Here is a 23,486-nt window from a genome sequence, read left to right as displayed (position 1 = left end):
AAGTTCCTATGCTTAGAGGGATTTGGAATCTTATTGAAAAAGAAGAAATGGGGATCCCTGGGTGGCTCAGCAGTTTAGCGCCTGCCTTTGGCCCAGGGCGTGGTCCTGGAGTCCTGGGATCGAGTCCCGCATCGGGCCTCCTGGATGGGGCCTGCTTCTCCCTCTGCCTGTGTCTCTGCCTGTGTCTCCCTCTCTGTGTCTCTCATGAATGAATAAATAATTTTAAAAAAATGAAGGCATGGAAAACACAAATGTAAGGCTGTCTAGCTAGTGTGTCATCCTCTGGGTCTCATTTATGCATTGTTACTAATGTTTTAATCTGTAGCTTTAATCATAATGTTCATTTATAAGATAGATAAATATTAGTGATAGTGACACATCAGGTTTTTCATGTAACTCAGCAGTGCTGTTACTTCTGGAAAAAATTCACTTCAAGGACAAAGGAAGTGTCCCAGCAATACTATCTCCACAGAACATCTCAGAAATAGAGTGCCTTTCAGTATGGAAACCTTCTACCCCACCACCAGTGAGAATTTTGTTCTATTTGCAGACTGGCTTGGGAGCTGCTTTGTGACCTGGGCTGGCCACACTCAAGCCTGTGGTGACTCGGTCCTCCTAGTGTCCACACGAGAAAAATAATTAGAATTGCTGATAGCATGACTGGACAGCCAGTCTAGGCGAGTTAAAAATCCAGTTCTCCAGTATAAAAAGGGCTCTATTTTCAGCTATGTCCTGTATTCAAAAAAAGAAAAAAAAAAAAAAAGAAAAAAGGAAGAAAAAAGCCACACATACTGCAAAACTGAAAAGTTGTCAATGCATTTCTTTGTGGAATATTTTAAGTATGATAGCTACTGCTAAGAGCCTTTGAGTTAGGATGCAAGTATTATTGTAAATAGGACTTTGGGCAGGATGATCGATTTAGGTAAAATCTGCATTATCTAATACTGCATTTTGGTCATAGAGCATATAACATTCAGCTGCAATTGCATAAAACCAATTGCATAAAGGCAATACACACTCCAGAGCTTCTGTGATGTAACAGTACTAATTAAGTCAGTACTGAGGCTCCCTTAAATGTTGGTGCTTGTGCTGGGGACTGGAGATAATACTAAAATAAGACCCATTTCTGCTTTCAAAGAACTTACACACCTTGGTAGTTTGGATGGAAGGACACGATAAGAGAAGAATTTAGGTACTGTGGTCACATAATTAGTTTATTATGACTTTAGTTTGAAGCAGGGTTTACTGCAAATCTATTCAAATTTGCTAACAGGAACTTTTCCTAGGAAATATTTAGTTCCTCCTCCAGTTGTTTTGGGAACACGTTGGAGGGCTGATCTAGCCCAGGGTTGGGGAATCCTTTTCTAGATAAGTTGATTATCTCCATGATGGCCTGAGGGGTAGGTTGGTGTTGGTGATGAAGGGTTTGGACCTTGCCAGACCAAGTCTGCAGAGGGAGACAATCTGGGAGGCCTGCAGCTGGCTGGTGGGGAGCTGTGCTCACAGTGTGCATTTGTCATGATGGGAAAGTGACATGGGGTTAAGACTTAGCTGCTTATTGATTTACACAGGCAGAGACTCTCCCTGGAGTGTCTCAAATGCATGCGATGAGCATGAACACTGGATTTGGACCAGTGAGCTAAAAGATGTGGAGCATCACATTTGGCCGGATGAGTCCCTCTGGGTCGTGGACCTGGGAGGAGCTGTGAGCACTGCTCATTCCAGAAGGCAAGAGGCCTGGTGGGTGATCGTGGAGGTTTGGTTGGCTGGCTGTGAGGCCAGATTTAGCTGAGGGTAAATGACCTTCCATGGAAGTCATACAATGTCATTTTTTCATCTCCCAACATAAGAGCTATTACACACAGTTACAATCCCACTTCTGTTCACTTTCAAAGCATTAAGAAGTCTTTTTCTCCTTTTTTTTTTCTTTTTCTTTTTAAGAGAGTGAGCATGTGAGTGGGGGAAGGGGCAGAGGAAGAAGGGCAGAATCTTAAGCAGGGTCCATGCCCAGTGTGGAGCCAGATGAGGGGCTCCATCTCACAACCCTGAGATTATGACCTGAGCCAAAATGAAGGGTCCAATGATGCTTGACTGAGGGAGCCGCCCAGGTGCCCCCAAAGCAATTAGTCTGAAGTTGTACTAGATGAGCCATAAACAACAGAAATTGAGCTTTTCTCCTACTTCGGAGGAAAGTGTGTATGAAAATGTGTGACAAGAGGGCAGCAAGGGAGACAAACTGCCAGCAGTTTATCCTCCTTCTCCCAGTTCCTAGGAGCTCTATTCAGAGAAGGCCATAATCTGCCACCCTGCCCCTGCCCCCACCACTTTACCACGACCTTGACCTTCCTGTACAGAAAACTAACTAGGAGCCTAGTGTGCTGATGATGCCACCCTGTTGTGTGTAGACATTTGTCCCAGGCTCTGGGCAGTGAGCCAGAAGGTGATATGCTGGCCTCTGCTGGGAATCTGCTTTTCCTGGGTACAGAGACCTGTAGTGAGGGTGACAACGCTGACTGCTGACGGAGGACCTAGCATCTGCATGAGGGCAGGCACCTTTTCTCTGGGAGAGGCAGCAATGCCGAATGAGACTGCATGGGCTGGCTAGGAGCCAGAAACTGGGGTTTTTGTCTCAGCCCAGGTGAAGCTGTTTGGGGTGTCCTTGAGTCTCCATGCCTCTGTTCTCTTCTCCTAAAACAGAGCCAGCAATACCTGCCCACCCTCCTCATTGCAGACCTGTAAGTTCGATGGGATGCTGATTTTAAAGTCCCATTTAAAAAAAAAAATTGGCCTGTGTACACACTTAAATCAGTCATATTACATTGTGGTATCAGGGGCTCTGTTTTTATGGACAACTGAATATTATTGCTTTAATTCAAGCATTTAAAAAATTCTAATAAACTTTTCAAAATGCATGACCCTTTTTATGGCCAAAACTCAGGTGACACTGAACACAAGAATCCAAATAAGGAGCTGGTGGGGGTTTTTTATTGGCTTTTTTTTTTTTTTTTCTTTATAAAGGTCCAGATAGTAAATTACACTTTGTGGAACATATGGCTTCTGTCACAACTCCCTCCGCTCTGCTGTTGGGGCATTGAAGCAGCCACACACACTTTGTTAACTAATGAATGTGGCTTTGTTTCAATAAAACTTTATATAAGCAGGGACTGAACTGTACTTGGCTCCTGTGAGCTGTAGTTTGCTAACCTGTAGCTTAGCCCAACTTGAATGGGTTAAGGAAATGTAATCATTTTTTTTTTTTTTTCTGGGAGAGGGAGAACTTGGAATATTTGAAGATCAAGCTTAGCTAATTGAGCAAACAGGGATTGGCAGCTGATGTAGATTCAGCCTGATTTGGAGTCTTTGCAAGTGATCACAATGAATGGAGCAGAATGGGTGGGCCTAAAGGAAAAAAGATAATAAGATCTTTTTTTTAAGAGTGTGATTATTTAGACTCTAAGCTGGGTAGCCAAGAGAGTGGGGAGGTAGCGGGGGATGAGAGTGGCTAACAGTGTTGATATCAGCGGATTGGTGATTTTTTTTTTTTTTTTTAAACCAAGTCTGTATTCTTGAAATGGGAAGAGTCAGGTTAGTATGCTAGAAGGGTAGGAGAGGGTGGTGAGTGAGTCAGACACTTATTGGAAGTAGTTTAGCTGTTGTCACGGGATTAGAGAGGAGAGGTGTGATAGAAAAGCCTACTAGAGGCAGCCCGGGTGGCTCAGTGGTTTAGCGCCGCTTTCAGCCCAGGGCCTGATCCTGGAGACCTGAGATCGAGTCCTCTGTCAAGCTCCCTGCATAGAGCCTGCTTCTCTCTCTGCCTCTCTCTCTCTTTTCTGTCTCTCTGTATCTCAGTCTCTCATGAAAAAACAAAATCTTAAAAAAAAAAAAAAAGCCTACTAGAAGTGAGGAGGCCAAAGAACAGAGAGGCAGAGGTATTGAATGGCTCCTCCATAGACATACTGAAGGTATCAAGAATGGTATAGAAGTTGAAAGAAGACCATAAATAGGTGCAAAATTCATTAGTCAATGAAGGAGAGTTCTTGGGAAATGTGTAGGAATGTGGGAAAATCTAAAGTAAGGATTTCTGTCAAGAAAGAAGGAATAAAAACGGTCTGGAAGGGGATTTGCTATGGAGAACACTACCTAAATGTGCACCAATGCCTAAATAGGTGCACAAACTATGTGTCTTAGCCTTCTGTGTAATGATGTGTAGTCATGCAACACAGTTCTGGTGAAGGGCATGAGGATGGAAGTGGGCTCAGTACTTCCAAGCTGGTTTCATAAAAGTCTTCATGTGTAATGCTCCATTCTCTACCTTCCCTTGTCCACTTCATTAATGTGGAGGATCCCTGGAGGACTCTCAGGCCCTGGGACATGAGTGGGTAAATGCAAGGATTCTGGGTTACTGAATATTTGATGCTCTTGATCATGAGGTTGGATTTTACACGGAGAAAGAACTTGGATTTTGTCAAGTCCATGCATTACTTAGTATCAATGTGTACTCTAACTCTAGGCTCCAAGGAATATGGAGTCTGAGGAATAAAAGAAGTAAAACAAAGCCTTCAAATCTTAAGAAGGCTTCAAGGGAAATGGTATCATCAGGACATCATGGTGTCTGATTCTGATCTTAATACTAACAATGGCAGCAATAACCATCCCACCACCACCTACATTGTCACAATGGATGTAGGGGTTGCGACCCCTGTCCTATGTGCTGGGAGTGCAGTTACAGATGATGATGGCTTTCGGGGGTTTGAATCTGTTGACCTTGCTGCCTCTGAAAATCTGGTAATTTCTTACACGGACTGCAGTTTTCCTACATCTCTTTCATCTCCTATTTGTTCAGCTGGGATTTTCAGATGTCCAATCCAGAACTATTCAGTATCCTATTTTTCTGTTTCCAGAGATCACCATAGGTCTTTGCATTTTTATTGGCCATTCTCTTCATAATCCTCTTGAGTCTCCTTCCTTATTTGTGAAATAGGAGAAATACCAAACAACATCTCAAAGGCTAGTATTAGGATAAAAGGATTCATGTCAGTAAATCACTTAGCGCTTAGTGTCCAGCACACAGTGAGTCCTCAACAAATGCTAACTATCGTTGTTGGCTGCTCAGAATACAGTTTATCCAGGCTGAGGCAAGGAAGTTATTTACAACAATCGTTCTCAAAGTGTGATTCCCCAGGTCAGTAGCATCAGTATGGACATTCTTGGGATTCATCCTAGTCCTATTGAGTTAGAAACTCTGGAGGTGGGGCCCAGTAATCTCTTCTAAAAAGCTCTTCAGGTGATTCTGATGCATGCTTATGTTTGAAAACTGTCTTGACTCACTTGAGCAATATCTATTATTTTTGTCCCCAGAAAAATTCTTATAAGGAGAGTCAATTTTTTTTTTTTAGTCCATTTAACTCCTTAAACTAAGAATAAAAGAAGAAAATCCTCCAAACCTTTGAACATAACTGTCTTTAGCTCAGCAGGAAAGTGTCAGAGGAGAGTGACCCTCAAACCTGACCCTAGGTGCTTCAACTACACACCAACTCCTGTGGCTTGCCTTATTTTCAACAAGACTACAGAGTCTATTTAACAGGCTAGTGACCTTGCCGTCTAAATGCCAGGGTGCTGGCAGGTTTACAACTATAATGCTTCACTACAGAGGGAACAGTCACATGGAATTATTTTGCTGTTTGGAGTAGTGGTACTGGTTTAAAAGCAGCTCTGCGCTTGGAGCCATCCTCTTAAATTTCTTGGTGGATGGCTCAGTCTGGGGCTCAGGTCCAAAATGGCTTTTCTGTGACTTTTGGATCAAGGCCCCATTGGTGCTTTAAATTTGGTTTGTCCTCTGCTGTGGGCTACATTAGATCTTGAGGTATTAATACATATTTTTCTTAAATAATGGAAGTCAGAAAAACACACTGGTACCATCTTTCTATCATTATTTCCACTTTCCTGCCTCTCTTTGTGCCTTGTTGAATATGGAAGCTGGTAAGGAAGGAGAGGTCTTCCAGCCTGACCCTCTTGCTCCACAAAAGGAGATGTGACCAGACTGGTCCAAGGCTACACTATTGCTCCCATTTCCAAGGTTGCAAGGCAGAGACCTTTAGCGTGGCTATCAGGGTTCAGGCCTGGCTGCCCAGGCCATCTGACTGTAGCACATTTCCAGTGAGCAGATTTGGTCCCTAGCACTAGTGTTCCAAAGCTGGCCGCTAGACCAGCTCTGCAACTGGGCCAGGTGATAGATCTTACTTAATTTAACAGTTTCCTTACCTTTCACCTGTGCTTCTGCCTTGCCCCTACTTGTCCTTACATTGATGGTCTCTTCCCAATTTAAGTGATGGACTGAAAAGTTTCAGACTTGATCTAGACTCTTCATGCCACACACCACCTGCACCCCCTCCCCGCCAAAGGCTTATGTTGTAACCTAACCTCCAGTGTGATGGTAATAGGGGCTGGATGTCTTTGGGAAGTGATAAGGTCATGAGAGCTGAGTTCCAGGGAATTAGTACCATTATAAAAGTCAGGAGAACAGTCCAGACATGTGAGAACACAGTGAGAATATGGCCATATGTGAATCAGGAAATGGGCTCTCTGCCATGGTGAATCTGTCAGCACCTTGAATTTTATACTTTCAGCTTATAGAACTATGAGAAAGAAATTTCTCTTGTTTGTAAGCCACCCAGTCTATGATATCTTCCTTGAGCAGCCCAAACAGATAAGTGTGATATCAAAATCTATGAGCCTTTTTAGTAAATAGGCTCTTGAAAGGTCAAAGAAAAGTTCTATTGTAAAATTGCGGGTCCCATGTTTGTAATTTGTCCAAGATGGACTCCGTAGATGCGCTAAATAGATGTTGTCAGCATCAAGGGTACATTTCCTGTAATTCATTCCTGCAATAAAATACTCTGTTATAATCCTACATAATGATTGCTTTGTGAGGAAGAAGGCTTCAAATAGTCTGGGACAGGAAACACATGTTTGCCCTATCAGGGCCAATGATAATACATGATCTGTATAAAATTCTGGTTTGTGTGAATGGGTTAGAAATACTTATTCATTGACTGGAGGATGTTAGAATTAAAATTCTTGAAAGATTAGAAGGAAGAGAAGATGGAGTAAGATGATGCAGAAGAGCATATATGTGAGAGGAAATCCTACAACTTTATGGCACAATAACTGGTAACCTATTTATTTCTTTAGAGGGAGACAGTAGGTGGGGGTGGGGGTGGGAGAGACAGGGAGAGAGAGAATCTTAAGCAAGCTCCATGCTCAGCACAGAGCCCAATATGGGACTCAATCTCACAACTATGAGAGCATGACTTGAGCCAAAATCAGATGTCTGATGCTTAAGTGACTAAGCCACCCAGGTGTCCCATGATAACTTATTACATATATTTTTAAGATTTTTATGTATTCATGAGAGACAGAGAGAGAAAGAGAGACAGAGACAGAGACACAGGCAGAGGGAGAAGCAGGCTCCATGTAGGGAGCCCGATGTGGGACTCAATCCCCGGACTCCGGGATCACGCCCTAGGCATGAAGGCAGGCGCTAAACCGCTGAGCCACCCTGGCATCCTAATAACCTGTTTTAAAAGTGGACTAAGTACTTAGAGAGGTTTCTCCAAAGAAGACCTACAAATGGTCAATAGGTATATGGAAAAAAAATGCTCAAGGTCATTAATCAGCAGGAATTTAGAAATCAAAACCACAATGAGATACCACCTATCAGGTTTTATAAAACAAAAAAACAAAACACAAGTGTTGGCAAGGATGTAGAGAAGTTGGAACCCTATGGGCTGTTGGTGGTAATGCAAAATGGTGCTGCTGCTATGGAAAACAGTTTGGGGGTTTATCAAGAAACTAAAAATAGAACTAACCTAGGACCCAGCAGTATGACTTCTGGATATATATATATATATATATATATATATATATACACACACAAAAAGATTAAAATCGGGAGCTCCAAGAGATAGTAGCCCTCCTACATTCATTGCACCACTTTTCAGAATAGACAAGAAGTGGAAACCACATAAATGTCCATGGACAGTTGGATAAAGAAAATGTGGTCTATACACACACTGGAATACTATTCAGCCTTAAATACTGTTCAGATTTTGCAATATGTGACAACACGGATGGACCTTGAAGACATGTGCCAAGTGAAATAAGCTAGTCACAGAAAGAAAATACATCATTCTACTTTGGAGACAAATTCATGGAATCAAATAGTGGAATGTTGGCTGCCAGAGGCTGGGAGAGGCATAAAGGAGGAATTACTAGTGACTGAACATAGGATTCCAGTGAAGCAAGAGGAATGTTTTCTGGAGATCTGTACAACATCGTACATATAGTCAAGGGTACTATATTGTACATTGGACATCTAGCCACCTAACAAAATTTTGCACATCCTTCAATACAAAATTTAAAACTTAAATCAAATGTAGCTTAAAAAAAAAAAGTGCTACCCTCAAAGCCAAAGACTACATATAATTCCACATAGATACATTTCTAGAAAAAACAAATTAGTCTGCAGTGGTGCGAAGCAGATCATGTTTGCCTGCAAGAGGGCAGAGAGACCAGGGCTTGAGGACACTTTTGGGGGTGATGAATATGTTCACCATCTTGCTTGTGGTGATGGTTTCAGGATCTGTACATGATATTGAAACTCAAGTTGCGCATTTTATTTTATTTTTATTTTTTTTAAGATTTATTTATTTATTTATTTATTTATTTATGATAGACATAGAGAGAGAGAGAGAGGCAGAGACACAGGAGGAGGGAGAAGCAGGCTCCATGCAGGGAGCCCGACGTGGGACTCGATTCCGGGACTCCAGGATCACGCCCTGGGCCAAAGGCAGGCGCTAAACCGCTGAGCCATCCAGGGATCCCCCAAATTGTGCATTTTAAAAGTGTGCATTTTTTTTTAAATTTTTTTTTTTTTTTATTTATGATAGTCACACACATGCAGAGAGAGAGAGAGAGAGAGAGAGAGAGAGGCAGAGGGAGAAGCAGGCTCCATGCACCAGGAGCCTGACGTGGGATTCGATCCTGGGTGTCCAGGATCGCTCCCTGGGCCAAAGCCAGACGCTAAACTGCTGCGCCACCCAGGGATCCCAAAAGTGTGCATTTTGTAGAAGGTTCGTTACCTTTCAATAAAGGTATATGTTGCCTGCATTCTGTGACAAAAGCTGAGAAACACCCACTTAGAGGATAGCCGAATCCCTATATCTGGCCATTCCTTTTCCCCCTAGGCTTTCTTGTATGCAATAGGGACAGATGAAAAGTGAGACCAAATTCCAGTAGGTTTTGTATCTTTGCTCCCCATTTCCTTCCCCTTTGCATTCGCTTCCCCCTCCCTTGTTCCCAGCCCTCCTCCCCTCCAAAGTCACCGGAATGTGAGAGGCTACATCTGTTCCTGCAAAAGCTATTTTGCACTGCAATTAAGCATTCCTCACCTTGGTTCCCCAGGAAGCTGGAGCCTCCGGTGATCACCGGCATAAAGGATGGTGCCCAAGGCCCTGGCCCAGGTGTGCGGAGGCTGCCTACACATCCACGTGGGCTGGAAGATGCTGCTTCCTGGCGCCCCACCTGAGGCTGCCGCTCCTCACTTGGGTCTCTTCAGAACTCAGAGCAGCTGCTACCCTCTAGGTGACCGACAAGTCCTACCATCGTTCACCTGCTCAGGCCAGCTGACAAGCAGAGCTGGTGCACTGCATGCCGAATAAATAGTACCGTTCCCACCTCCAGCTTCAGGCTGAGGGGAGAGACCTGTGAGTTCTGTGACCTGCTGGGGTTCTTTGAGGCTGGAGAGAAAAACTGTTGAGAATTTATATCCAAGTGCCTTTCAGCTCCTTCCAGAAAGCTTGAGTGGCTCCTAGGCATGTTTCTGATGTACATATCCATTTTCTGGTATGGATGTAACAATGAACTAGAGCATCCGAATCCTCTGCACATAATAGAGTTTTGCCATTTTAGTTACTAAAGAATAGTGCATATGTTTATAATAGATAAGAATATTATAATATCAGCAAAAAATAGATGCATTCATTAATAAACGTATTAATAAGTAAATGCATTAATGAGTTTACCATTCTGTAGCTTTTTAGAATGCATTACTAATAAAGTGGGGAGACAATTGAAATTTTGGACCTTGAGTCCACATTGAACATTTTGAAACTGCTATGTTCTCCTTTGACTGGTTTGTCTCAACATTATTCCATTTGAGACCTCAATTTGTTCTATAATGAATACCTCCATAAGAGGAAAAATTATATAGACTAACTTTCTTTGTACCCTTCCAGCTTAATTGTACAACTATATTGTTACAAATTGACTGAAACAGCCTATTTGAGTTTTTTTTCCCTCTATAACCAGCTCTGAATAGATGAACAGAAATAGCTCTCTTCATGTCAGAAACTTTAATTAAACCATTCTGAAAATAAGCATGTGGAAGTACTTGCAGGACCTGAATTTAATCACATTTCCTGCTCAACTGTTCCTGTTGCTTCCTTGAAAGGCTGGAGGTTAGGCTTAGCTATGCCTCTGCTGTTGGAAGCATGGATGGGGGAGATGTCTTGTGGATTCAGAAGATTGAGACCTTTGATCTTGGACTCCCATACTAATTAAAATCAGGGCTAAGAGAAGTCTTATGGTTTATGGGACTTTGATATTTATGTGAATAGGTCACATGAAATTAATGGATGATCTCTTTTTACATATGCATCTCCTAAATCTCATTTTATTTTTTAGTGAGAATTGACAGCGTCCTATATTTACCAGAGACTGGTAAATATAACCACTTAAAAATATTTACTCTTTGAATCGTTAACGACAATCCTTTGGGATAGATTCTCCTGTTATTCTCATTTTATAGGCTAGGAGACTTGGTGACTTTGTCAAAATAATTGTATCTGGGTTTGAACCCAAAAAGACAGGCTGTAGAATCTGGGTTGGCCAGTACTCTCTCCTTCATCAAAATTAAGGAGTGCTTATTTAGAAGGAACCAGATTGTTTTTATGTCATTCCATATGTACTCCTTTTACCCTATCATCCAGACTTCCAAATAAATTTCAGTGTGATGGTCCCAACTCAGGCTCCTGACTGCTTATGTGCTGATCCCCAAATTACATGCAACATTTAGCTTTTTATGTGTTTGATTTAGAATTGTTAGGAGATCCTAACTTTCTAGGCTTATTTATTTATTTTTACTTTTTTACTTTTAGAAACAGGAAAATTTTTTTAAAGTTGGAATATAGTTGACACAGGATGTCACATTATTTTGGATATACAACATAGTGATTCAACATCTCTATGACCTGCTTATGCTCAAGTGTAGCTACCAACTGTCATCATAGAGCACTTATTGCAGTGCCATTGACTATAATCCTATGCTGTCCTTTTCATTCCTATGACATTAAAACTAGAAAACTGTATCCCCCACTGCCCTTTACTCATTTTGCCCATGCCCCCATACCTCTCATCCCAGCAACAACTAATTCTCTATACTTGTGGGCCTGTTTTTGCCTGTTTTTGTTCATTTATTTTGTTGTTTAGATTCAATATATAAGAGAATTCTTACGGTATTTGCCTTTTTCTATCTGCCTTTTGTCATTTAGCACAATATCCTCTAGGTCCACTCATATTGTCACAAATGGCAAGATCACATTTTTTCATGAGTAATAGTCCATTTTGTGTGTGTATAATATATGCATATATATATATAGAGAGAGAGAGCACACACATCCTTATTGATTTATCTATTAATGGACATTCAGGTTGTTTTCATATCTTGGCTATTGTAAATAATGCTGCAATAAACATAAAGGTGCATTTGGCTTTTTGAATTAGTGCCTTTGTTTCCTTTGGATAAATACCTAGTAGTGGAATTACTGCATCATATGGTATTTCTATTTGTAATTTTTTGAGGAACCTCCATACTGTTACCCATGGTAGCTGCACCAATGAACATTTGCACAAGTAGTGTGTGAGGGTTTCTTTTTCTTTACATCTTTGCCAACAGTTGTAGCTATTCTGACAGGTTTAAGGTGAGATCTCACTGTATTTTTGATTTGCATTTTCCTGATCATGAGTGATGTTGAGCATCTTTTCATGGGTTTGATGGCCATCTGTATGTCTTCTTTCAAAAAATGTCTAAGGCCTTTGCCTATTTTTAAAGAAGATTGTTTTTTGATGTTGAGTTGTATAAATTCTTTGTATATTTTGGGCACTCGCCTTTTATCAAATATGTCATTTGAGAATATCTTCTTTCAGTAAATTGCCTTTCTGTTTTGTTCATGATTTCCTTTACTGTGCAAAAGCTTTCTATTTTGTTGTAATCATAATAGTTTATGTTCTCTACCCTGTTCCATTGATCTTTGTGTCTATTTTTGTGCTAGTGCCATACCATTTGGATTACTATAGCTTTGTAGTATATCTTGAAATCTGGGATTGTAATACCTCCAGCTTTTTTCTTTCTCAAGATTGCTTTGACTATTTGAGGTCTTTTGCGATTCTATACAAGTTTTAATATTTGTTGTAGTTTTGTGAAAAACTCTTAGTGTTTTGATGGGGACTGCATTGAATCTATAGGTTGCTTTGGGTAGTAGAGACCTTTGAACAATATTCTTCCAATCCGGGAGCATGTTAGATCTTTCCATCTGTTTGAGTCACCTTGAATTTCTTTCAACAATGTTCTCAAGTTTTCTGAGTATAGGTCTTTCTCTTTGGTTAAGTTTATTCCTAGGTGTTTTATTTTGGATGGGATTGTCAACGGAATTGCTTTCTTAATTTCTCTTTCTGCTACTTTGTTATTAGCATATAGAAATGTAGCAGGTTTCTATATCTTGTATCCCCCAGCTTTACTAAACTTATTACTTGTAAAGCTTTTTGGTGGAGTCTTTAGGATTTTCTTTCTTTCTTTCTTTTTTTTTTTCTTTAGGATTTTCTATGTATGGTACTACATCATCTGCAATAGTAAAATTTTACTTCTTCCATACCAAATTGGATGCCTTTTATTTCTTTTTGTTGTCCAATTGCTGTAGCTAGGAGCTTCCAGTACTGTGTTGAATAAAAGTAGTAAGAGTGGACATCTTTGTTTTGTTCCTGACAAGGAAGGCTCTCAGTTTTTCCCCATTGGAGATGATGTTAGCTGTGAGTTTTTCATAAAAAGCCTTTATGATGTAGAGGTATGTTATCTCTAAACTCATCTTACTGAGTTTTTATCATGAATGGATGAAGAATTTTGTCAAAAGTTTTTCTGTCTACTGACATAATCATGATTTTTATCCTTCACTTTGTTAATGTGGTATATTACATTGATGTGTGAGTATTGAACCATTCTTGGATTGCTGAAAAAATCTCATGTGATCATGGTGAATGGTGAATGGTGAATGATCCTTTCAAAGCTCTATTGAATGTGGCTTGTTATTATTTTGTTGAGGATTTTTGCATGTGCTCATTAGCAGTGTTGGCCTGTGGTTTTCTTTTTTGGTAGTGTCTTTGTCTGGTTTTGGTAGGAGGGTGGGTGATGCTGGTCCCCTGTCTTAGAATGCATTTGGAAGCTATCATTCCCGGACTTTCATTTGTTGGGAACTTTCTGATTACCAATTCTGTTTCATTATTTGTAATGGGTCTGTTGAGGTTTTCTGTTGCCTGGTAAAGTTTTGGGAGGTCATACGTTTCTATGTATTTCTGTTAGGTTATTGTGGCCTATGATGTCAACCAGAGCCACTGTTCACTTATTGAGATCTGGATGATGTATCCATTGATGTAAGTGGGGTGTTAAAGTTCTTTACTATTGTATTACTATCAATTTCTCCCTTTACGTCTGTCAATGTTTGTTTTATGTATTTAGGTGCTCCAGTGTTGGGTGCATAGATATATTTACCATTGTTACATCATCTTATTGGATGGAGCCTTTATTGTTATGCAATGCCTTTCTTTTCCTCTTGTTAGTCTTTGTTTTAAAGTCTACTTTGTCTGATGTAAGTATTGCTATCCCAGCTTTTTCTTTGCTTCTATTTGCATGGAATATCTTTTTCCTTCCTCTTTTTTTTTTTTTTTTAAAGGAAACTTGAGTTGCTTTATTTAGCTTCCAATTTCTGGGAGGCTGGAGAATTACAGTTATTCTGGACAACAAAAAGAAATAAGACTGTGCTTACAGATCTTTTTCTGCTGTATTCTTTCTGTAGGATTGCTGTTTTATTGTTGCCCTTTTCTGTTACATGGGGTGTACATATCAGGTAGTAAAAGGTACAATACATTCTACAACTGAGTACCACTTTCAGTAACTGAACAGACAAAGGAATTATGTATCTTTAGGTCTGAAGCAGGCAGCATATAGACGGGTCTTTTGCAGGCAGCAAATAGATGGGTCTACTTTTTATTTTGTCACCTTATAGCTTTAATTAGAGCATTTAGACCATTTATACTTAAAGTAATTCTTAATAGGTATGTATTGCTGTTTTAATTTGCAGGTTGTTTTTGTAGTGCCGTTCTTATTTCACTCTTTTGTGTCTGAGGACTTTCTGTAGTGTAATGCTTGACTTTGTTTCTCTTTATTTTTTTATGTATCAAGGGTTTTTTGTTTGTGGCTACCATGAGGTTCATATATAACATGCTAAGTATATAAAGGTGTATGTTAAGTCCATGGTCACTTAAGTTTGAACACATTCTAAAAGCATTTTTATTCTCCATGTCCACATTTATATATATGTTGTCATAGTCTACATTTTTTTTTTTTTATGTTGTGAGTCTCCTTAACTATTTTTTAAGTATTTGGTTGGTTTTACTACTTTTTTTTTTTCTTGAAGAGTTTGTTTGAGAGAGAGCATGAGCTCTCAGGAGCTGGGAGGGAGAGAGGGAGAGAGGGAGGGAGGGAGAGAGAGAGGGGGAGAGAGAGAGAATATCTCTCAAGCAGACGCTGTGCTGAGCTCAGAGCCCAGCCATGGGCTTGATGTCATGACCCCAAGTCATGTGAGAGACTTGTGAGAGAATGACAAGTATCATTACCTAGCTGAAACCAAGAGTTGGATGCTCAATCAACTGAGCCATCAACTGGGTGCTCCAGTTTTACTACTTTTGACTTTGGATCTTCATATTAGCTGTCTAAGTGATTGCTTTAAAACCTATACTGTATTGTTTGCTTTTACTCATGAAGTTTTTTTCTTTTATAATTTTCTTTGAATTTGGTTTTCTCTTTTCCATGTAATCTCTTTAATGTTTCTTGCAAGGTTTGTTTAGTAATGATGAACTTATAGAAATTTTTATATTAAACTCTTTTAATTTATATTCTTTCTCTTTCCTTCTATTCTTTGTTGGGTAGAGTATTCTTGACTATAGGTTTTTTTTTTTTTTTTCCTTTCATTACTTTGAATATATCATGCCACTCTCATCTGGCCTGCAAATTTTCTGCTGAAAAATCAGCTAGCAGTGTTTTGGGGATTTCCCTGTATATTACTAGTTGCTTTTCTCTTGCTGCTTTAAAAATTCCCTCTTTATCTGTAAAATGTCAAAAATTAATTGAGGTATTGTGGTGTGGGCTTCCTTGTGTTCATCTTATGTGGCACTCTGTGTCCTTCCTTTACCTCAATATCTGTTTACTTCTGCAAGTTAGGAAGGTTTTCAGCTACTATTGCTTCAAAAAAAAAAAAAAAACTCTGCCCCTTTTCTTCTGGGACGCCTATTATGTGAATGTTTGCTTGATGTTGTCCAAGGGATCCCTTAACCTACCCCCATTTTAAAAAACAAAACAAACTTTTTTTCCTTCTGTTTGGCTTGTTTGCTTTCCATTACCGTATCTTCCAGATACCTGCTTCATTCTGTATCTGCTAATCTTTTGATTCCCTCTAGAGTACTTTTTCATTTCAATTACTGTATTCTTCACCTCTAATTGGTTCTTTTTTATATTTTCTGTCTTTGTTGAAGTTCTCCATGAGTTCATCCACTCCTCTGTAGTCTAGTAAGCATCTCTATGAATTACTTTGAATTCTTTATAAGATAGATTCATGGGGTAGCCCAGGTGGCTCAGTGGTTTAGCGCCACCTTTAGCCCAGGGCCTGATCCTGGAGACCCAGGATTGAGTCCCACATCGGGCTCCCTGCTTGGAGCCTGCTTCTCTCTTCTGCCTGTGTCTCTGCCTCTCTCTCTTTCTCTCTCTCTCTCTGCCTCTCATGAATAAATAAATAAAATCTTTAAAAAAAAACTTAAGATAGATTGGTTATCTCTATTTCATTTAGTCTTTTTTTTTTCCCTAAAGTTCTGTTTTATTCTTTCATTTGGATTATTTCCCTCTCTTAATTTTTGACTTTCTGTGTTTGTTTTTCTGAATGAGATGCAACAGCTACTCTTTTCAGGTTGAAGCAATGGTCTTTTGTAGGAATGTCCCCTGTGTAGACTGTGGGTGCCTGGTGACTTTGCCTGGCTTGCTGAAGCTGGTATGGGCTAAGTCTGTGCTGGGCTCCCCTAATGGGATGGATAGAGTGAAGTGGGCCTGGGCTGGAACTGTCCTGGAGCTATCCATGGGGACAGTGCCCTGGCAGCACAGTTGAACCTGAAATGGGCACAGGACAGAGTAGTTAGGCATCTCTCTGTGCATAGGGCATCCTGATAGGACAACTGAGGCTGCAGTAGATACAAACCAGGGTGTCCTAGGGTGCTTAGACTGGGGGATACTTTGGTTGGCATTGCTGGAGCCAAGGTGGGTGTGAACTTGGGAGGTCCTGGAGTACTCTGCTCTGGGGGTACACTAGCAAGTTGTCTGGAGCTAATGTGGTATAAACCTGGAGGGTTTTAGGTGCTCTGTGCCTGTGTCACCTTGCTGAGACAGCTGGAGTTATAGTGTTTGCTGATCAGAGATGTCTCACTGTGTATGGCAGGGGCTGCCTTAGATGCCTGATGTGCTCACTGAGGAGGTAAGCTCGTAGGGTGCCTGGATCCTGCTGGTGTCCACAGTCAGGTGGAAGGGGCATGTAAACTTTGGTGTTTGTCAAGCCCTCTGTCATGGAGAGAGTTTGAGAAGCTCTCCTGCCTTTTGGCGGAGTTCTAGGGCTGGATCCTTTATATTCTAGTTGATATTTTAAACTTTAGCTCTTTTCCTGTGCCTCAGAGTGGGTTAGGGCTCAGAGCTCCCTGGCATGGCAGGATGACGATGGTGTCTGAACTCTGCTCTTGGCCACACTATCAAAGAGGAGGCACTTGGCACTTAGCAGCCCCTCCTACTCAGAGTGTTTCAGCACATCCTCCCACCACTTGGCAGGATGCTCCATCTCTTGCTGTTCTCTATGCAGTTTCTGTATCTTGTGCAGAAGCAGTTCGGTCAGCCCTCAGTTCTTCAGGAGGACCTGCTCTATAAATAGCTATAGATTTTGTATGTCTGTGGAAGAGGTGAATTCAGGGTCTTTCTACCTCACCGGCTTGGACCAGAAGCTCTTCGCTGCTACTTGATTATTAACTGTTGGGCTTTAGTTTCTCTGAAATGATATAAGTGGGCCCTTTCCTTGAGGAGAATAAAAGAACTGAATAGAAAAAGCACATTGATACTGTATTAAAAGAAAATTTTGTTTTAAATTCTCTATAACTACTTCCCTCACCACACACACATAGAATAGCTTTCTAATGAGAGATGCCATGGTCTCATCCACATGTAGCTCAGACTTCTAGTTCGGAGATTTTGTTTTTTCAGTTGGGGAAAAATAATGCACCTATGTGGTGGGATCAATACTTCCATTAGAAAAATAATCAATATTAAAGAATTTGTAATATATTAAAATTAAATGCATTTAAAAACCAGGGAGAAAAGCTTTGATATAACTGAATTTAATTAGCTGATAAACTGGCACATGAGAACTTGTTCGCAGAATGATTCAAAATTAAAATTCTCAGATACACATTTACAAAGATCATAATGCTCATAAGTTTACTGAATTACAAAGATCCCTTCAGCTCTGCTATTGTCTGTTGCATGATTGTGAAGGTATTTCAAATCAGAGTTAGGATTATGAAACTGTTAAATCTACTTTTTAAGATAACTTTCTGGATTTCCTGAAAAGGCACCTTTTGTTAGTAGTGACTCATTTATATGGCTTTGCAAGTCTAGGCCACTCATCTTTTTTCTTAACCATCTGTGGTTATTTCACAAGAATTCAGTTGGGCCACTTCCTTAGAGATCTTTAAAATGGTATGATGGGTTGCTTACAAGGAATCTAAATTTCTTTAAGAGGTTTGGCTGTTATCTGCTGTACCTTTTAAATAACTGTTGATTAATATGTCTTTAAGGAAAAGGTTAGGGAAGGTTTGGCAGCATTGAATTAATTTTCTCTCATGTCTTAGAATAATGTGGGAAAAACCCAAACCAGAAATGGCATCAGCTTATGTACTGTGATTGCATATTGCTACCACCTTCCACAGACCATTTGGTTAGGAGGGATATGTCAGTCAGCGAGGTGGCATCAAATATATTCATTGTGCTCCTCACGACTCCAGGCTACCTCCAGAACCTTTCCATCTTCCCTGTTTCCCTCAGCTTTGTAAACTTGTAGACCAGAATAGTGAGTGTTTCCCGCCTCTCTCTGCTTTTCGGTGTCCACTGCCTGTGTCTTCAACTAATAGGTACCAACATGAAAATAGGTCCTAATCCCTTGAGGAGTGTTTCTCTCAAGTAATTTCCATTTAAATAGAGATTTCAAGACTTACATAATTCTGCTTTTACAATTTTTTTTTTTTTTTTTAAAGAAAAGTAGTCTTAATTTGATCTGTAAGATTAAAAGCTTTTAGAAGTGTCTGGGTGACTCAGTTGGGTAGTCCTCTGTGTTTGGCTCAGATCATGATCCCAGGGTCCTGGAATGGAGCTTTGAGTCAGGCTCCCTGCTCAGGAGTGAGTCTGCTTCTCCGGCTCCCTTTGCCCCTCCCAGCCCCCTGTTTGTGCTCTTGCAGTCTTCTCTCACAAATAAATAAATAAAATCTTAAAAGATAAAAACCCTTTTAAACTATTCTGGAGTATTTCCTTCATTGTTTTTTAAAGTTCTTATTCTAATCATCTGGTGCTCTTCATGATAAGTGTACTCTTAATCCCTATCACCTATATAACCTACCCTTCACACACCTCCCCTCTGGTGACCATCAGTTTGTTCTCTAGAGTTGAGTCTATTTCTTAGTTTGTCTCTGTCTCTTTTCCCTTTTGCTCATTTGTTTTGTTTTTTAAATTCCACATATGAGTGAAATCATATGGTATTTGTCTTTCTCTGATGGGTTTCTTTCACCTAGCATTATTTTCTCTATCTCCACCCATGTCATTGCAAATGGCAAGATTTCATTTTTTTTTCATGGTTGAATAATCTGTTTTATACATAGATATCACACCTTCTTTATCCAATTATCTATCAAAGGACACTTGGGTTGCTTCCATATCTTGCTTATTGGAAATAATGCTGCTATAAACATAGAGGTGCATGCATCCCTTTGAATTAGCATTTTTGTATTCTTTGGGTAAATATCTAGTAGAGCATCATAGGGTAGTTCTATTTTTAACTTTTCTAGGATCCTCCATACTGTTTTCCACAGTAGATGCATCATTTTGTATTCCAGGCAACAGTGTAAGAAGGTTCCTCCTTGGTCATATTCTCCCCAACACCTGTTGTTTCTTGTGTTGATTTTTCTTACAACTGTCTTTTAATGTTAGGGATTTTAGGCAGCTTCTTATATGCTGGGCTCTTGCATTTCTCTCATTTTTTTTTTTTTTACATCCATTAGGGCACATACTTGGAAGGAGGAACTAGTAAGGCCTAATTGGTTGTTAAGATATGGAAATCAGTCTTTGTCTTTCGGTAAATAGCTACCAGTCTTAAGTTTCCTGAGTGATGCCCATCACATAATGGTCATCCTCACCTTCCCCCTGCTCCTCTCCCCAGAGGTAAACAGCTGGACTCAGACTAGGGTGTCTCCAGAACCCAGTGTGGGTGCTGGGATCAGTGTCCCCTCTGACTAACTGCTGCCCTATGTCGTACTGTGTATTCACAATTTTGACTCTTAACCCGGCATTATAGAATACTAATTTCAGTTGGGACTGGCTTTGGGGCAAGTCAATCAGTGATTGGTGCAGATAGACACAAATGACCAGACCGTGGTGAGAGTTCTGTGTCTTAGAAATATTCTAAGAGGCAGTGTGAGAATAACATGAAACTTCACAGCAGTCTTCTGGAAAGAGGAATTAATCATGAGACATTGTTTAAAAGAGAGGACTGCCCAAAACAGACTGTTCTCAATTATCAGGTCTGTTTTTATTCTCTTACACTCCATGAAAGGAAGGAAGCTTATTTCTTGAATATAGAATCTGATGAAGCATTAGCAATTTATGTCTTACTAAAGGGATGCTTACTGATGTGTATAGACAGCTTGTAATTCAGACTGAGGTTTTGTCTTGGTCACAAAATAGTAGGATAAATTCATAGCAGATCAGACATTTTCTTTTTTTCTTTTAAATATTTTTATTTATTCATGAGAGACAGAGAGATGGAGAGGGAGAGGGAGAGGGAGGGGCACAGACACAGGCAGAGGGAGAAGCAGGCTCCATGCAGGGAGCCCGATGTGGGACTTGATCCCAGGTCTCCAGGATCACACCCTGGGCTGAAGGTGACGCTAAACCATTGAGCCACCCAGGTTTCCCATGGTCAGATGTTTTCAAAGAGGATTTCTATAATTTAGTTGTAGAGATTGCCTAAGATGCTATACACCTAAGATGTATACACACCTACGAAAGCCTGAATATGGTGTAAAACTCCTATTTATGCTTTTAATAGATGGCACACAAATTTTGATCTGGACACAAATTTGAGGAAGGTTGTTTTTATTGTAAGTTATATGGGGAAAGCTTGAGGTTCAAGTCAACAATTGAAATAACATAGCACATGTAGACCAACTACCGCTGCAGACATTTTCACTTTCTCTTAGGGTCTTTCCAATAGCATTGTTATTAATACTCACTGCACAATTTTAGAGATAAAGCTCAGAGAGGCTAAGTGATTAGACTTTCAAAATCTTGTACACAGCAAATGTCTTGGAGCAACACATATGTGTGTGTCTCTGTGTCCTTCTGTGTATAAAAATCACATGTTGTTCTTAGGAAACCTCTGTCTTGACTCCTGATGCACCTTTTGTCTTTCTTTGATATTAAATGGATGTCTCAGCTCTACAAAAAGGCAGAAATGCTTGCTAATGTGATCTGTGCTATTGTATATTGTCAAGAATTAGGAAGAGATGAAGAGCAGATTTGAGATAAGAGGCATTGAGGTTATGAGGCTGCCCCTCTCTAGGTCAAAAATTCCTTAGATTCTATCCATTCTTGAAGAATGAAAAGATAAAAGTAGAAAGAATACAGATTTAAAAATTATTAAAGAATGAGTGCTCATTGTTAGGTACCTTTACATGAAATTTCTCATCCAACCTTCCAAACACCTCTCTAAGAAAGGTGTGAAACTTGTTTGCCTGTTGAGGTACGGGAAGCAGTGTGATATTATAAAAATTGCACAGCTGGACTTGGAGGAGATTTGAGTACATTTTTTTTTTCTTCTTGAGGATTTTTATTTATTTGAGAGAGAAGGGGAGAGAGTGCGTGCATGCCTGCATGCATGAGCAGGGTGGGGGGGGGGCGGCGAGGGAGAAGCAGACTCCACTCTGAGCAGGGAGCCAGACCTGGGACTCAATCCCAGAACCTCGGGGTCGTGACCTGAGCCGAGGGTAGCTACTTAACTGACTGAGCCACCCAGGCATCCCCTATATGTAGCATTTCTAGGGAGCAAACCTCATAACTCACTTTTATGAATATAAACACTAAGGGGCCAGTTTTGACTGGTGACCTGTTCTCCTTTCTAGTTTTCAACTTATTTTAGTTGGGTACTGAGACATAAGATCTGGATTTCTAAATATTAGCAGTTCATTTCATTTAAGTCAGTAAGCAACTATGGTGCCAAGGTGTAAATAGTATCAAAATTTAAAGGTCTCATATTATGAACGTATTGCCAACATTTCCTATGCTGGAGAGAAATACTTGAAGATAAAGCAATTGAAAAATAATTGAAGTTGCTATTAAGCATAGAGCCCTATGTCTTTGAGACAATATATTAAAAATACTCAATTGAAATGCTCATCTATGAATAAATTATAATTTATGAGTGTAATAGGTAAGTAATTTTTTAAAACTTATTCTAACCTAAGTTCCCAGTAAACAGTTATTGCGTTCATGGCATATAAGCACTGCTCTTTGCAAACCACTGACTCTGACAGGAACTATCAAGCCGTTCTAATTTAGAGGTCAGCCACTGCAAGGTGATACATTAGCTCCTTAATCATACAAATATGGCCAAAGCCCATTTCCTTGATAGAGATTATGGATATGGCAAACAAGTTCTGCATGCACCAGTATAGCTGACCTCTGAAGGAAACCTACTATTCTTGTAGAGCGAGGCTCTTCTTTCTTTTCTGGAATGATGGTGACTTTTACCCCCTCAATGACAGCTATGCTAGATACTATTTTTATTCTAGTTGCTTAGTGTTGAGTTGCAAGCATTACAAAAAACCAGATGAGTAGTGCAAATATTTAAATAACTTGAGGAAATGTGATTGAGCCTACAGAATTTACATGGGCCTTGCCCAAAGTTACGCTTGATTTGCTCTCACTGGCAGTCCTCTCTCTTACTGGTTAGAGAAGCAGCAAATTCACTCTCTCCTTGAAGAATTACCCATTACGATTAGGTCCTACAAGCCTATTGTATCTTCTTGCATTTGGCCATCGAGATGTGTCTGTACACACACATGGCAGCCGAGAACAGGTAACAGTGGAGTCATAGTCACTGCTTTAACTTATCAAAAGGAGATGATTCTTTATTACTAAAAACACTTGAAATTCAGAAATTAATACTTTTATGGAATATTTTCTCAGCAGTTTCCTGCACTAAAGAACATCTGCCCATTTAATTGTCCTTTACTTTTCTCTGAATTTTCTTTAGCATGTCTTTCTTTGTTGGACAATTATGGAGAAGCATCAGAAAAAAGCAGAGTTGTAGGGTTAAGAGAAAGAACAGGGACACACCTGTTCCTCCTCCAAATATGTCTGGCACATTGACATGTATGCTAAACCACTGAGGCTGTACATCGAGTTGGGCTCAGAAGACAATGTGATATGAATATTATATAGATGGCATTAGCTTAGTTAACAACATGCCATAGAAGGCAACATGAGGCCTGAGCATAGAGGTAATAGGATTCATTTTCCCAGAGAAGCATTCAGAGTTAGAATCTGAACTCTATGCATAAAGTAAAACAGGTTGCATGATTTCCACTTTACTTATGTCTGCTATCAGAGTTTAACAGCTCTGTATGCTGAGGGTTGCTGTCTTTCTAGGACATGGAAGCATGGAACTTGTAAATTCAAAGGCAAGGTCCATCTGAAAGGACTTGACATTTTTACTATAAAAGAAACAGGTGGAAGTCAAAAGCATTTA

At 40.0% G+C, this 23,486-nt stretch overlaps 1 long non-coding RNA gene across 4 annotated transcripts in view; it reads left to right on the top strand.

The window, feature by feature from the left end:
- The first annotated feature begins 1,066 nt into the window (after positions 1-1,066).
- LOC144324127 (uncharacterized) overlaps positions 1,067-23,486 on the top strand; it is a 325,737-nt gene continuing 303,317 nt past the window's right edge. For 2 of the 4 annotated variants that reach the window (XR_013389538.1, XR_013389541.1), the window contains exon 1: positions 1,072-1,192. This is a non-coding gene — a long non-coding RNA (uncharacterized LOC144324127). Of the gene's footprint in view, positions 1,193-23,486 lie in introns of all 4 variants that reach the window. The other 2 variants (XR_013389539.1, XR_013389540.1) reach the window with 2 other exon arrangements.

Source organism: Canis aureus, chromosome 11 (genome assembly GCF_053574225.1).
Source record: "Canis aureus isolate CA01 chromosome 11, VMU_Caureus_v.1.0, whole genome shotgun sequence".
In the NCBI taxonomy this organism is placed as follows: Eukaryota; Metazoa; Chordata; class Mammalia; order Carnivora; family Canidae; genus Canis; species Canis aureus.
This window is presented reverse-complemented; position numbering and strand designations above follow the sequence as displayed.